The 12,351-nt window shown below is 36.8% G+C and overlaps 1 protein-coding gene across 4 annotated transcripts in view; it reads left to right on the top strand.

Moving 5' to 3' along the window:
- daam1a (dishevelled associated activator of morphogenesis 1a) overlaps positions 1-12,351 on the top strand; it is a 57,238-nt gene that overhangs the window by 16,221 nt on the left and 28,666 nt on the right. For 2 of the 4 annotated variants that reach the window (XM_059520018.1, XM_059520015.1), the window contains exon 1: positions 731-1,050. The exons of the other annotated variants lie outside the window; for them this stretch is intronic. The gene's annotated coding sequence lies outside the window, so the exon portion shown is untranslated. Of the gene's footprint in view, positions 1-730; positions 1,051-12,351 lie in introns of those variants that run through there. 4 annotated transcript variants of the gene reach the window in all.

The following is a 12,351-nucleotide window of genomic DNA, read 5'->3' as shown; positions in this document are numbered from 1 at the left end:
CAAAAGCAAGCTTTATTTGTAGGCACGCAGAGAAATCTTGTAAAAAAACATCTTTATTTGTGGGGATTTGTACTTTGTTGGCAGTGTAAGGTAGTTTATCATGTTTATAAATGGTTTAAACAGTTTAAACTACATTTTTATGTTTTCTGGAGAAAATGTGTGGTGCTTTTTTCCACAAAACTTGCAGCCACGATGTGTGTTGCTATGTGGTTTCTAAAGTGGTTGTCCAAGTCTTTAAGATATTCATGCTTGTGGTGTTTTTTTGTTTGTTGTTGTTGTTTTTTTCATTTTATGGCCAATAGTTGAAAATCCTAAGTGAGATTTAAGGTATTATTCATGTCCATCACATTAATAGTTCAGTAAAAGTGCTCTTAGTAATATTTATATAATATTATATAATATAAAATTATATTATAGTAAGCTATTTATTCATACATGGCTTTTACTTTCTTTTTTTATTTATTTAACATTTAAGTTTTTGACATTTTGTAATGGGCTTTTGTCAGTTTCATTAGTCCATGTGTAACTAATATTTAATTAAATAATTAAACATCTCAGATCTATTGTCACTGTACACTTGTCAGCTCTGTAATTGTGGGTGGAGTCAAAGTCAATGCAATCTCTCTTATTGCCCTCCCATTAAAAATTGCAGAAAGGAGGTGTGGCATACAGGAAGAGGGTGGTCCCAGTCAGACCGGGAACATCTGTGTATGTGTGTGTGTAGACGGTGCACTTATTCAGACTCTGAGCTCAAGCTTACAGTTGTAGTCATATATTAAAATATTCAGACTGCTTATACTGTAAATCCATTGGAGATTTAAACCCGAGGCCGTACTGTTTAGAAGATTCATTTTGTGTGTGTTGATCTTGTGGAGTAGAGGGAGTTTCGCCTGCTATTTCAGGACCAGATTTGATGGTGAGAGATGTATGAGCCATTGCGGTTTACATGCATCCCACACTACAGCGTTCAGAGCTGAGATCAACATAGCTCTCGCTGCCTGGATTTCACACAACGATGTGCTCTTGAGTCTTGACGTGCCTTTCTGAGAGGTGAGCATGCTGTCTTTGTTTTAAAGAAATCAAAATGTGAAGTCCGTTTAACATTGACGTTTGACTGGATGTTTGTCTCTGCTAGCCTAGCTCTGTTAGAATTTGTTGTGTGTGTTGCCATGTGAAGAGACATGGATCGTTGCCGATAAGCTTTATGCATACTTACCCTTTGGCCTCAGATGAACTGGTGTGTGTGTGTGTGTGTGTGTGTGTGTGTGTGTGTGTGTGTGTGTGTGTGTGTGTGTGTGTGTGTGTGTGTGTGTGTGTATATGTGTGCTTTTGTCTTTTTTCGTCCCAGGCTCCTAGCTAAGTGAGTCAGGGGAAACAGACGTAAAGTTCTGACCTCAGCTGAGGAAGTATTATGAATGGATTGAGATTGGTGTGCATTTTTCCTGTGGGTGTGCCGAGTGACATAATTACATACTTAATCAGCTATTCATAAACAATCTGTTGATGATTCATTCATCTAATTTGTTACCATTAGTACTTTGATTTATGTGTGTCTATTTTGAATGTTCTGATCTGTTTTTGTTAGTTGTAGGTCAGAGGCTAGACATCTATAGCTAGTAGGGCTGTCACTTTTAGTTAGAAAATCGATTGCACAATCGATCGGACCAACCAAAAAAAGTTTTGAAAATGAAAATAGGGAATCGATTTTAACCAAATATGTACACTATTAATTAAAATAATTAAACAATTAAAAAATATAGATCTAACAAAACTCACAAACAAGCAGAAAAAGAAAATAAAGAATTCCGAAAGTGCAGTATGCCTTGCGAAAGCTAGACAGAAAATACCAGCAATTTTACGTGCCTATAAACCTATAAGTCGAAAGCGACCTCTGCGTTCACACCAAACACGAATAGAGCGTCTGGTGCGAATTATTTCAATGTTAAGTCAATGTAAAGACGCGTTTACACGCGTCTGGAGGTCTCGCGGCGCAGTAGACGTGAATTCGCCTCATTCGCGCATCTAGTTACAGGAGATTCTGAGTTATGAAAAGGACCATTGCAAGCTTACAGCGACAGGCTTTTGTGATGGAAAATTGGCAGTAATACCCCCACCTTGCGCAGCTGTACCTGAGTGTCCCTGGGACATCAATGCGGTCGGAGCGCGTCTTCTCAACAGCTGGACATCTAGTGAATAAAAACCGCTCTGCTCGGGACCCCGAAAATGTTGATCGACTTGATTTCCTGTCCAATAAATTTGTAATGGCCCTAGCCTTTAATTATGCCTGCCTAGTGCCGCCTAGCCTAAGTGTCGGTTACGTTCAATAAAAAACACACATGGCCTGTTCTCAAGTCCATTTAAAGTTTAATTTTTATGAACAGTTGTTTGAAATGGATTGAATCATTATTTAAAATAATCTTGGAGATTTTTGTATTGCCTAAATCATAAATGCAGCCGGGTTGAAGCCTGCAGTAATTTTTTTTCTTTTGTTATGGCAGCCGTCCTCTCTGCATATAGCCTATATTTTTTCAAGAATGTTGCACTCCTGTTGCTGTTTGTTATTCTGCACAAAACGTCATGCCAATAAATAAGAAATATTGCTGACTTGTGCGTTTCCAGCGCTCTCTTTACGTTCGTCCGTTATTTGACGTTGAAAAAGGAAACGTCTTTTTTTTTTTAGACATGGAAAATCGATTTTACAATCGATTCAAGGAACACTTATGTCTTAAAAATCGAAAATGATTTTTTCACAAAAGTTACAGCCCTAATAGCTAGTTATCTATATATATATGTGTGTGTGTGTGTATGTATGTGTTCACATGTTTACTTCAATACTACATGCTTTTAAAATAAAGTTTTTTATTTTATTTTATTGGCATGTTTGATTTGATAATCTTAAAAATAATGTTTTGAAATGGTGGTTTTCACAGCGATGCCGTGCGCTTTTAAAAATAAAGATTATTTTTTTGGCATTGATGGTTCCTTGAAAAACCTTTAACATCTATGAGACATTAAAGGACTTTATTAGAGAAAAGGTTCTTTAGATTGTTCAAATGTTAACAGTAAAAATTGTTCTTTTATGAATGGTCAACTGAAAGGTTCTTTGGGGGACCAAAAATGGTTTTTCATTGGCATTATTGCAAAAAAACTAATTTTGATTCCCCACTAAACCTTTCAGTTAACAGTTCATAAAAGAGATTGTAAACTGTAAAAAAACTGTTTACAGAACTGTAAAGAGCATTTTTAAACTCTTAAGAACATTTTTCCATCATAAAGAACCTGTTGCTAAATGGAACGTTTCTATTGAAGATACAGGTTCTGAACCATAAATTCTAATAAAGAATGTTTATTTTTAGGAGTGCATGAACAACCTTTACCATTCCATTGAAAAACAGGTTCTTTATATTGAAAAAAGGCTCTTTAGATTATTCAAATCTTCTTGACATTAAAAAAAATTGGTTCTTTAAAAACTGTCCTTTTGGAAACCCAGAATGATTCCGTAAACCCCAATCCCCCCACCGTTTGGAACCTTTACTTTTAGCATTGTCCTTTTCAGTAGCGGGTTGCATTGTGATTACCACCATGGTTACACTTGGATGGCGGTTTACTTCCCAATAACCACCGATACCTGTTGATGACCCTCCATAATTAAAAACCAGTATCAGCATGTGTGATTTGGTGTTTGCTCATCCAATCCCAGTTGAACTTGGGGAAAGTCATTATATACTCAGCTCGACTGATCCCTAGTATTGAAGCCACAGGATTAGCACATGTAATGCAGGCTGCCGAATCACAAGCGTGCCTGGCAACAGCAGACAGTGTGCGGGTTCTGGATAACACTGGTTCTCTGGACTCTGAAGGAGTCTGACTCTGGGGAATCGGCCTTAAATGTGGCTTTGGAATGAAGCTAATGTGGGTCAGGGGTCTGTGTTTTAAAGACTGTTTGACTTATCTGCCAGATGGACAACATTTTTGCATCTTTCCTCTTTAGTTGCTTTTCTGGTTTTGTCTGTGTGCTCAGATTCCCCGAGGGGTGCGGTCTGTGAACCATGTTGGACACCCTACCTACTGTCCTGAACGATGTTATTGATCTCGCATATAGTCCAGTTGAGCTTAAATGTGGCTATGCCGCATCTGGTACACACAAGCTTACTATTTATCTGACTTAACAGGAACATACATAATGATCACATGTGGGTGTTTAACGTGACATGTTTTTGATCATTTTTAGGTTATCTTACATTAAAAAAATATAAATATAAAAAAAAAACAATAAACAAGCATTAAACAATAAAATCTGAATATACAAAATGTATACATTTGAATGGGTGGTATTTATTTAATCATTTTTTACATATTTGTTTTTTGAATTCATGAAAAATACAACAAAATATATGTAAACCGCTACACAACAAACAGTTACAGTAATTTTATGTTTTGAATTTGATTTAATTTTAAATTGATTTAAATTAATAAATATTAATTTTATGAAAATCATTTATGAATGTATTAATTTAGGCATTTGATTTTAATTTAACTTAAGAAATCAGTATGAAAAATATTTTGTAATTTATTGGATCAAAATCAAACGCAGATCAATGCGCGTGCGCGCATGCACGTTAAGTTTTATGACATTTAATGACTTTTTTTCATTTGTGTTACCTTTATTCTTTTCTTGCTTCTTGTTTTATTTTTTTATTTTGTTTCATATATTTCATTTTGTTGTTACATCTAATGCAATTATTCTTTTTAAAACTCTCTTTAATGCATTTGTTTACTAAAAGCTCTCATTAGCCTTTTACATCTTGTTTACTTGCATGCCGGATGAATCTCGTGGTTGCACATGTCAATACTTAACATCACTTTGATTAGTTCAGCAGGAATCAATACTGTAACTTGCCATTAGGAACATTGGTTGGTGACTGCTAGATGACAGACCAAAGGCCAGAGTTTGTTTTCTAGTTGATCCTAGACTGGCCTGAGAGCTGCACTGGATAACCTCCATTACGTAAACTCTAAAATGGAAACCTATTCGCTCTTCTGCAGGCCCACCAATCAAGGCTTCCAGACTTATGGATTAGCTTTTAATGAGAGAGGCAGAAAATTACAGACAATGTCACAAGCCTGTGGAGCTGTTGGTTTAGTGTTAGTTTCGTGACTGCATTTGATATCAGAGCACTGATGATGATGGATTTTTTTCCACGCAGATGATACAGGCACAAAATGAATGGCACTGTCAGTGGGAGAAAATGTCACAGAGGAAATCAGGAAAGACAGACTAACAGCCACACGCTCATTTGAGATAGTCTGATGTTGAAGTGATGTTCTTCACTGATGATCTTCCCCAGGGAAAGAGCTCTTTAGGTCATATCCTGGAAAAGATATGACTGTTGGCTACATTATGGGACCTCAAAATCCTGCTTCATCTGTCCACACAATTGCTGTGCAATTATGTTATTATGGAGCTCCAATGTTTGAGTGATGTTTGTTCTGGGATGTTTGCATTAGTGTTGGTTTGGTTTAAAGGCGCAGTATCTTTCAACTGTCTTTGAAGGCCTTCACTGTGCTCTTTGCAAACAACTAACATTAGCATATGCACTGTTCAAAAGTTTGGGGTTGTAATTAGGGCTGGGACAACGCGTCGAGGTCATCGATGACGTCGACGCAAAAAATACGTAGACGCAAAATATGCGCATCGATTCGTCGACCTGTTTTTATTTCTCTAAAAAACGTTTGCAAAACGTTTACCTTATGTGCGCTGAATATACGCGATGGCCGGATCAACATTATGTCCAATGTTACATAACCAATCCAGGGGTTTTTCTGCATTGATCTTTTTTTGGCGGCTGTCAAATCCTTATTTGATCGGAGAGTGACAGTGACAGGGCGCGTACGAGAGAGAGCCCCGGCTGCGCGCGCACTCACAGTCTTCAAACAACACGAGCGCTTCTTGCTCTCTCCCTCCCTTGTGCATATTAATCAAAATCATTAAACACGATAGAAAAAGGGCGAAACACCAAAGTTTCACGTGCGCTCGCGCACTCAGTCTTCAAACTACACGAGCGCTTCTTGCTCTCTCCCTCCCTTGTGCATATTAACCAAAATCATTTGACACGATAGAAAAAGGGCGAAACACCAAAGTTTCACGCGCGCTCGCGCACTCAGTCTTCAAACTACACGAGCGCTTCTTGCTCTCTCCCTCCCTTGTGCATATTAACCAAAATCATTTGACACGATAGAAAAAGGGCGAAACACCAAAGTTTCACGCGCGCTCGCGCACTCAGTCTTCAAACTACACGAGCGCTTCTTGCTCTCTCCCTCCCTTGTGCATATTAACCAAAATCATTTGACACGATAGAAAAAGGGCGAAACGCCAAAGTTTCACGTGGAGCATTCGGAGATTTTTTTTCTCCATGACAGGCTGCTGGCTCCCACTGTTAATTTTTTTTTTTTTTTTTGTAAAAGCACTCTCTGTATTAGCTTAAAGCCCTCAAGTTTACATTTACATACTGTATTCTTTCAATTGCTCTAAACAAGTATTTTGGGTGACCTTTTTTATTGAATACTAGACATCAAGTTGTTGTTATTTTCATCTGAAAGAACTTCTTTTTTCAGTAAGCTAGGCCCTATGTGTTCAGTAAGCTTGTTTCAGTAAGCTGTGTTTTCAAGGTTTCAAGGTTTTATTGAATGCTGTCTCTATACAAGTGCAGAGTAATGCATTCTTAGTCAGTCTTTTATTTTGTAATTTTAAGAGCAATAAACATAAATTGCAATGTTAAGGAATTGATGTTTTTTTCATTCAGATATGTAAATCAACATGTATAAATTGTTAGTAGTCAATTAATGGGGAGATAATCGAAATCAAATCGGTCTGAAAAATTAATCGTTAGATTAATTGATGCATCGCAAAAATAATCGCTAGATTAATCGTTTAAAAAATAATCGTTTATCCCAGCCCTAGTTGTAATATTGTGCCTTATTAATACAATTAAAAATATATTTTCTAATATGTGTATTATTTCTCTGATTGCAAGGCTTAATTTAACCAGCCATTACTCAGTCTTCAGTGTCATGATCCTACAGAAATGCTGATTTGGGGCCACAGAACAAAACCAAACAAAAGCATTTGTTATTATTATAATTAAAATTCACTTTTGATCAATATAATGCATACTTGATGAATAAAATAATTAATTGAGATAAATATATTTATTTGGCATTGAATTTTTTTATATTGTTACTTTAACTGGAGCTGTTGTTTAATAAAAAACATTTTATACCTTACAACCTAAAATATTATTTCCTACACATACACTTTCTTAAAAATAACCCAGCGCTGGGTGAAATATTAACAAACCCAATGATTTTAACCCTATTTTGGGTTCATTTTAAGCCAGCCATAGCCAACCAAATGTTTGTTTTAATTTTAGTTTAGTTTAATTTAGTTTTAACTCAGCAGTGTAGTAAAGTAAAGTTGAAATTTAAAATTTACACAATTTAAAATAATTTTAAGACTGCATATTCAAATATCTTGTTCCTGTTACAACAGTGTTATTTGCACCAGCTAATAAAGAAAATGCTAATTGCCCATGAGCAGTACATTTCCCATGACATAATGTGCCTCTTTGAGAACCCTCTCTTTTATAAATCCAACCGCCCAAACTCTTTAGATGTTGCCTACATGTGGTGAGACTGTTAATGAAAGCGATTACAACTCTTTAGTTTAAGCACACAAAGCTGAAACAGGCACACTTGTCTTTCCATGTACTGTATTTGAAGAATTTACGTATTTTAATAATCTTTATAAATGCTTTGCTTACAAGCTATGCATGTCGGATTTGTTAATTCCATTGGAGATGGTGATTCAGTCTTCTCCACATTGAGCTGTTTGCAGTGAAAACCAACAACAACCTAGAAAGACATTTTGTCGACAACTAAGGACAAAGCACTCTGTGAACTGAAACAGCGGAAGTGTACATGAACTCCATGACAACAATTACCAAAATTTTGTGCAAGACTGGCAAAAAGTTTAGTTGCTTTTTTTGGTTATTTCTCCTAAAATCTGTATGTGGATTGAGGATAATAAGCTCTTTAAGGCAAATCAAACCCTTCTGTCTGAGCGTATAAAAACAATTAACATCCAGTCATTGTTCAAGTTCTAGTCACCAGATGTCCTAATTTGAATGGCTGTTGGTTAGCCGCATGCAGCTCTACAGATGCGCACAAAAATGCTTTTTAAAGAAATCTAAATTGTACTGTGGCCCCAAAAGGTTTTGAACGGTGAAATCCGATTTATAATGTCTGAATGTCATTGCATCTGATATAAAGTGTCAAACCAAGTGGCATTTATAAACAAATGCTGTTAGCACTTTTCTTTCTTTACTTTTCTGAGTAGGGCTTGCCCTCGACTAAAAATTTATCTGGTCGACTAGTAGTCGTTCATTTGAAGCATTAGACGTATAACGGCACGTTGATTAATAAACAATTAAAATAATAATAATGAGAGTTTAATAGCCCACATAGATACAGACGGTTGGTCTGGGAACACCCCCGGGAACGCCCCGTCACGTGATGTGAATTTAGCCTGTGGGGGAAAACGTTGCCTTGGCGCCAATTGAAATACACGGGACAATTGCGGTGTCGTTTTTTGTACCTCCAATAAACTAACAAATTATGAATTGAAGTTCTACATCCTTCCTAATAAACATACAGAACTGGAAAGGAGGACAAAATGGCCACAAGCAATAATTTGTGAGAATGATTAAGGGAAGTTGTGGAATCCCAAGACTAATGTGTATGTGTGCAGTCGGCATTTCATCACAGGCAGGCTACGTTAACATTGTTTTTATTATTAACGTTATCAAAACTGTGTAAGGTTGTTTCAGAAAGTGGCATGCATATACAATTAGCCTTATAATTCTACCTGAAGCAAAACTATGTAACGTTAGCCTAGTGTCGAACCTAAACTCGCATGAAAACGCATCTGCTAAGAGCTGTAGTCTACGTGATCCGCCGTATACCCACTAGAAAAGGCCAAGGATTTCCATAAAGCCACTTAAAAAAGCGTGAGGATACGTAACAACTAGGTTTTGTGTCTGAACTTTTACACTTTCATTCATAAATTCACCCCATCTGTGTTTGCGAAGCGACTGAATCGCGGAATCCAGTCACAAATGGAACTGCCTATATAAAGCAGAACGTCACGGAATTTGGCTATTTTTTAATGAATACATTTACAATAGGGCTGTAAAATGAATCAAATATCGATATGGACTAGTGTATATGACTATATTAAAGTTAAAAGAGACTACGATTGTTCTACGCATCTCTGGGAATGAGCACTCAATATGTGCATTTTTGTCATTCAAATACACGTGATGTTCGCTGTGTTTTCCACCACGCCGACTCCGCACCCACCATGCCCCCAACTATGACTAGATGCCGACTGTATGTTTAGCTTAATAAGTGTTTACGCACACACACAAAGCTTGCCACAGCACCAGCAGAAGTAATGATTACGAATGTGTCAGAGAAAAACAGCAAGAAGACTGCGTTAAAATTTTAAGATAAGATATGAAGATCTAAGATATGAAGTTGGCTACAGTAGTGCAGTAGTGGATGTGCCTGTATGCATGTTTCATACAGATTATATAATCTGAGAATATTTGTTCAGGGGTTAGAGCAATGACCATATCCCAAATATCAAAACTCAAAATATGTAATTTCCATACCTAAAATACATATTTTACAGTCACCGTATGAAGACTGATAATAAACACCGCTAAGGATTCCTACCAGCATCGTTAACAAAACTTAAATCAACCCTCCGCAATAGTTTGAAATCAGCCCAACTCCATGCAAAAAATGGAGCTGCAACCAAACTGATTTAAATACTTTGCATATTGATAGTGGCTTCCTGATGCACAGAAATTATATTCAGCATTAGAATGTATTGAATATATAGTAATGAGAGCTGACAGATATGGTCAGAAATTGGGAGGGGGTTTAAGAAAACAGTCCCGCTCAGGGCTTTAATACAAAAACTCACACAATGAATGGCGACTGTAGAAAGTAAAAGCCGAATCCTGGACATTTGGGTGATTAGAAACACATTTTCTTAGGCCGAAAAAGAGGACATGTCTGGGGAAAAGAGGACATATGGTCACCCTTCCATAATGCACTGACTTATGATACAGCATGGGGAATTGCTTTCCGGCGCAGGATCAATACTGCCGTTCATAAAGATTGAACTTTGCTTACATAAAGAGGCCTGACCACCTGGGTGGAGCATGGTGATACGCGGGCTGAGCTCTCGTGGATTAACTTCAGTGGTGTGTGACACAGAGAGATGTTTCTTAGGATGAGTGTTATGGAGGCATTTTCATGGCAGTGGCTGCACTACGTGCACATTACCTGAGATTTACCTTCCTTCTGGTGTTCCCTCCCACTTTTCTTCAATGTGCTTGTTGTCAGTATTCCTTTCTATACTCTGTTTACACTTGCATGGTTTTTGCAGCAAAATATCAGTCTTGTCATGGGTAGAGCTGCACCAGAATATTTGATTATTCAAATATTAATTCGGTGAGTTGGCATTCGATTTTAAATTTTGAGATTCGAATAATCTTTTTTTTCGCTTGCCATCCCCCACGAAACGGTTGAATATATAGCAGCTTTTTTACTATCAGGCCAAACGGTTTTAAGGGTGCATGACGTCGCCACTCTGTTGCCCGGCTACAAGTTTCTCCAAACAGCCAAGTAAACAGCTACGCTACGTTCAATATAAAAAAGAAAAGAAAATGTCTCGAGACAGTTTGTTCTGTGGAGGAAATATTTATGCTTATTGATATTATACTCGTCGTCGCCTCATGTTTAATTTATCTTTCATGTAGAGAGTTGTCTTTTTCCTGTTATTGAATGAAGCAAATACCAGATAAAAAAGGAGTCCCAAAAACAGAAATTATTATTTATATTACAATTGTGTTACCAAGGCAAGGACAGGATTTTTGCTGACTGGCCCGGATCGGACGGAATGAAATGGTTAAGCAAAGAGAACTCTTCAGCCCGATTGTGGAAAAGCGATTGTCAATTGGATAATAAAAATACAAACAGACGGACATACAGAGATTCCTGCCTTTTTTAGAGAGAAGAATATGTTCAGCTCCCTCCCTCCCAAGCTTCGAATATTTGGTATTGATGACTATCGAAGCTCAAAGCTCAAAAAATGTTATTCGGGTCAGCCCTAGTCATGGGTAGACCTTGATTTTAGTCTCCTAGGATTGACCTCTAATAGAGACAGTACAAGGTTTGCAGAATTTGATACCATTCCCCTCGAACAATTTATCTGAATTGCTTTGGAAGAGTAATCTGGGAGTATCTGGACTAGTACTTAATGCTGTGAGTTTATGCTGTGAGTGTGTGTTAACTATTTTCAAGGACAGTGTAATTTTGGTATTTTTTATATGCTATTAAAGATAGTATTTATTAGTATTTTAAATAAGCTTATTTTTTATTTTAGTGTAAGATTAAGTCATTTTATGTGCTTTTAGCATTTTTGTTAGTTGCCAAGTTAAAGTTTTTAAATGTAAGTTTTTCATCTTTAGCTTTTATTTCAGCTTCATTTCAATTAATTAACACAAACATTTTATTAATGGTTAACAACTACAACACTCTCAAGGATGCATGTCAAGTTGTGTTGTGGTGGTCAGAATTTGTGTATTGAACAGAATTGAATTAACATGCTTTTTTTCAGTTAACATATGTCCATTCAGAAAAGACAAGCTTATTCATAAACAAACTGGCTGTTTTATGTGTTTAACAAGCACAGCTAGACTCTTATTTCATTCGGGCTTCGGGAAAGATGTCATTTTTTATTAGGGATAAAATGTTATTCTTAGTTCATAGCACATGTTTGCTTTCATTTAGGCTAGCTGCTGATTCTTTTACTATTTTAGTTGTAAATATTTTAGTCACCTGTCTCGGTACAGACTGTGGTATCCCATGAGCACATGAGCTGAAAGATGAGGAGCAGACTGTTGCTGTTTTTTTTTTTTTATACGTTCACACATTTGTTGGTTTTGTAATAATAACTTTCCTATGCTAGTATTTTTAAAAGAAGTTTACATTTCAGGGGTTTCCCAAGATTGTTTAAATCCCAGGCGATCCCAGTGCTTCTTTTGGACAAGATGTGGATTTGGATTACCCGTTTTTATTTTGACATTTATCAGATAAGCTTCTGCATTGTATGCGATTTGAATAAAGGAGGATAATATTTGCTTAGCGATGTTTGTGGGTCATAGTTTGGATCAGACCTTGTGAACAAGGACATCGATTTAAATCTTCCGCTTGTGAATG

This window comes from Carassius carassius, chromosome 32 (assembly GCF_963082965.1).
Source record: "Carassius carassius chromosome 32, fCarCar2.1, whole genome shotgun sequence".
In the NCBI taxonomy this organism is placed as follows: domain Eukaryota; kingdom Metazoa; phylum Chordata; class Actinopteri; order Cypriniformes; family Cyprinidae; genus Carassius; species Carassius carassius.
The sequence above is the reverse complement of the archived record's forward strand: the minus strand, read 5'-3'. Positions and strand labels throughout refer to the sequence as shown.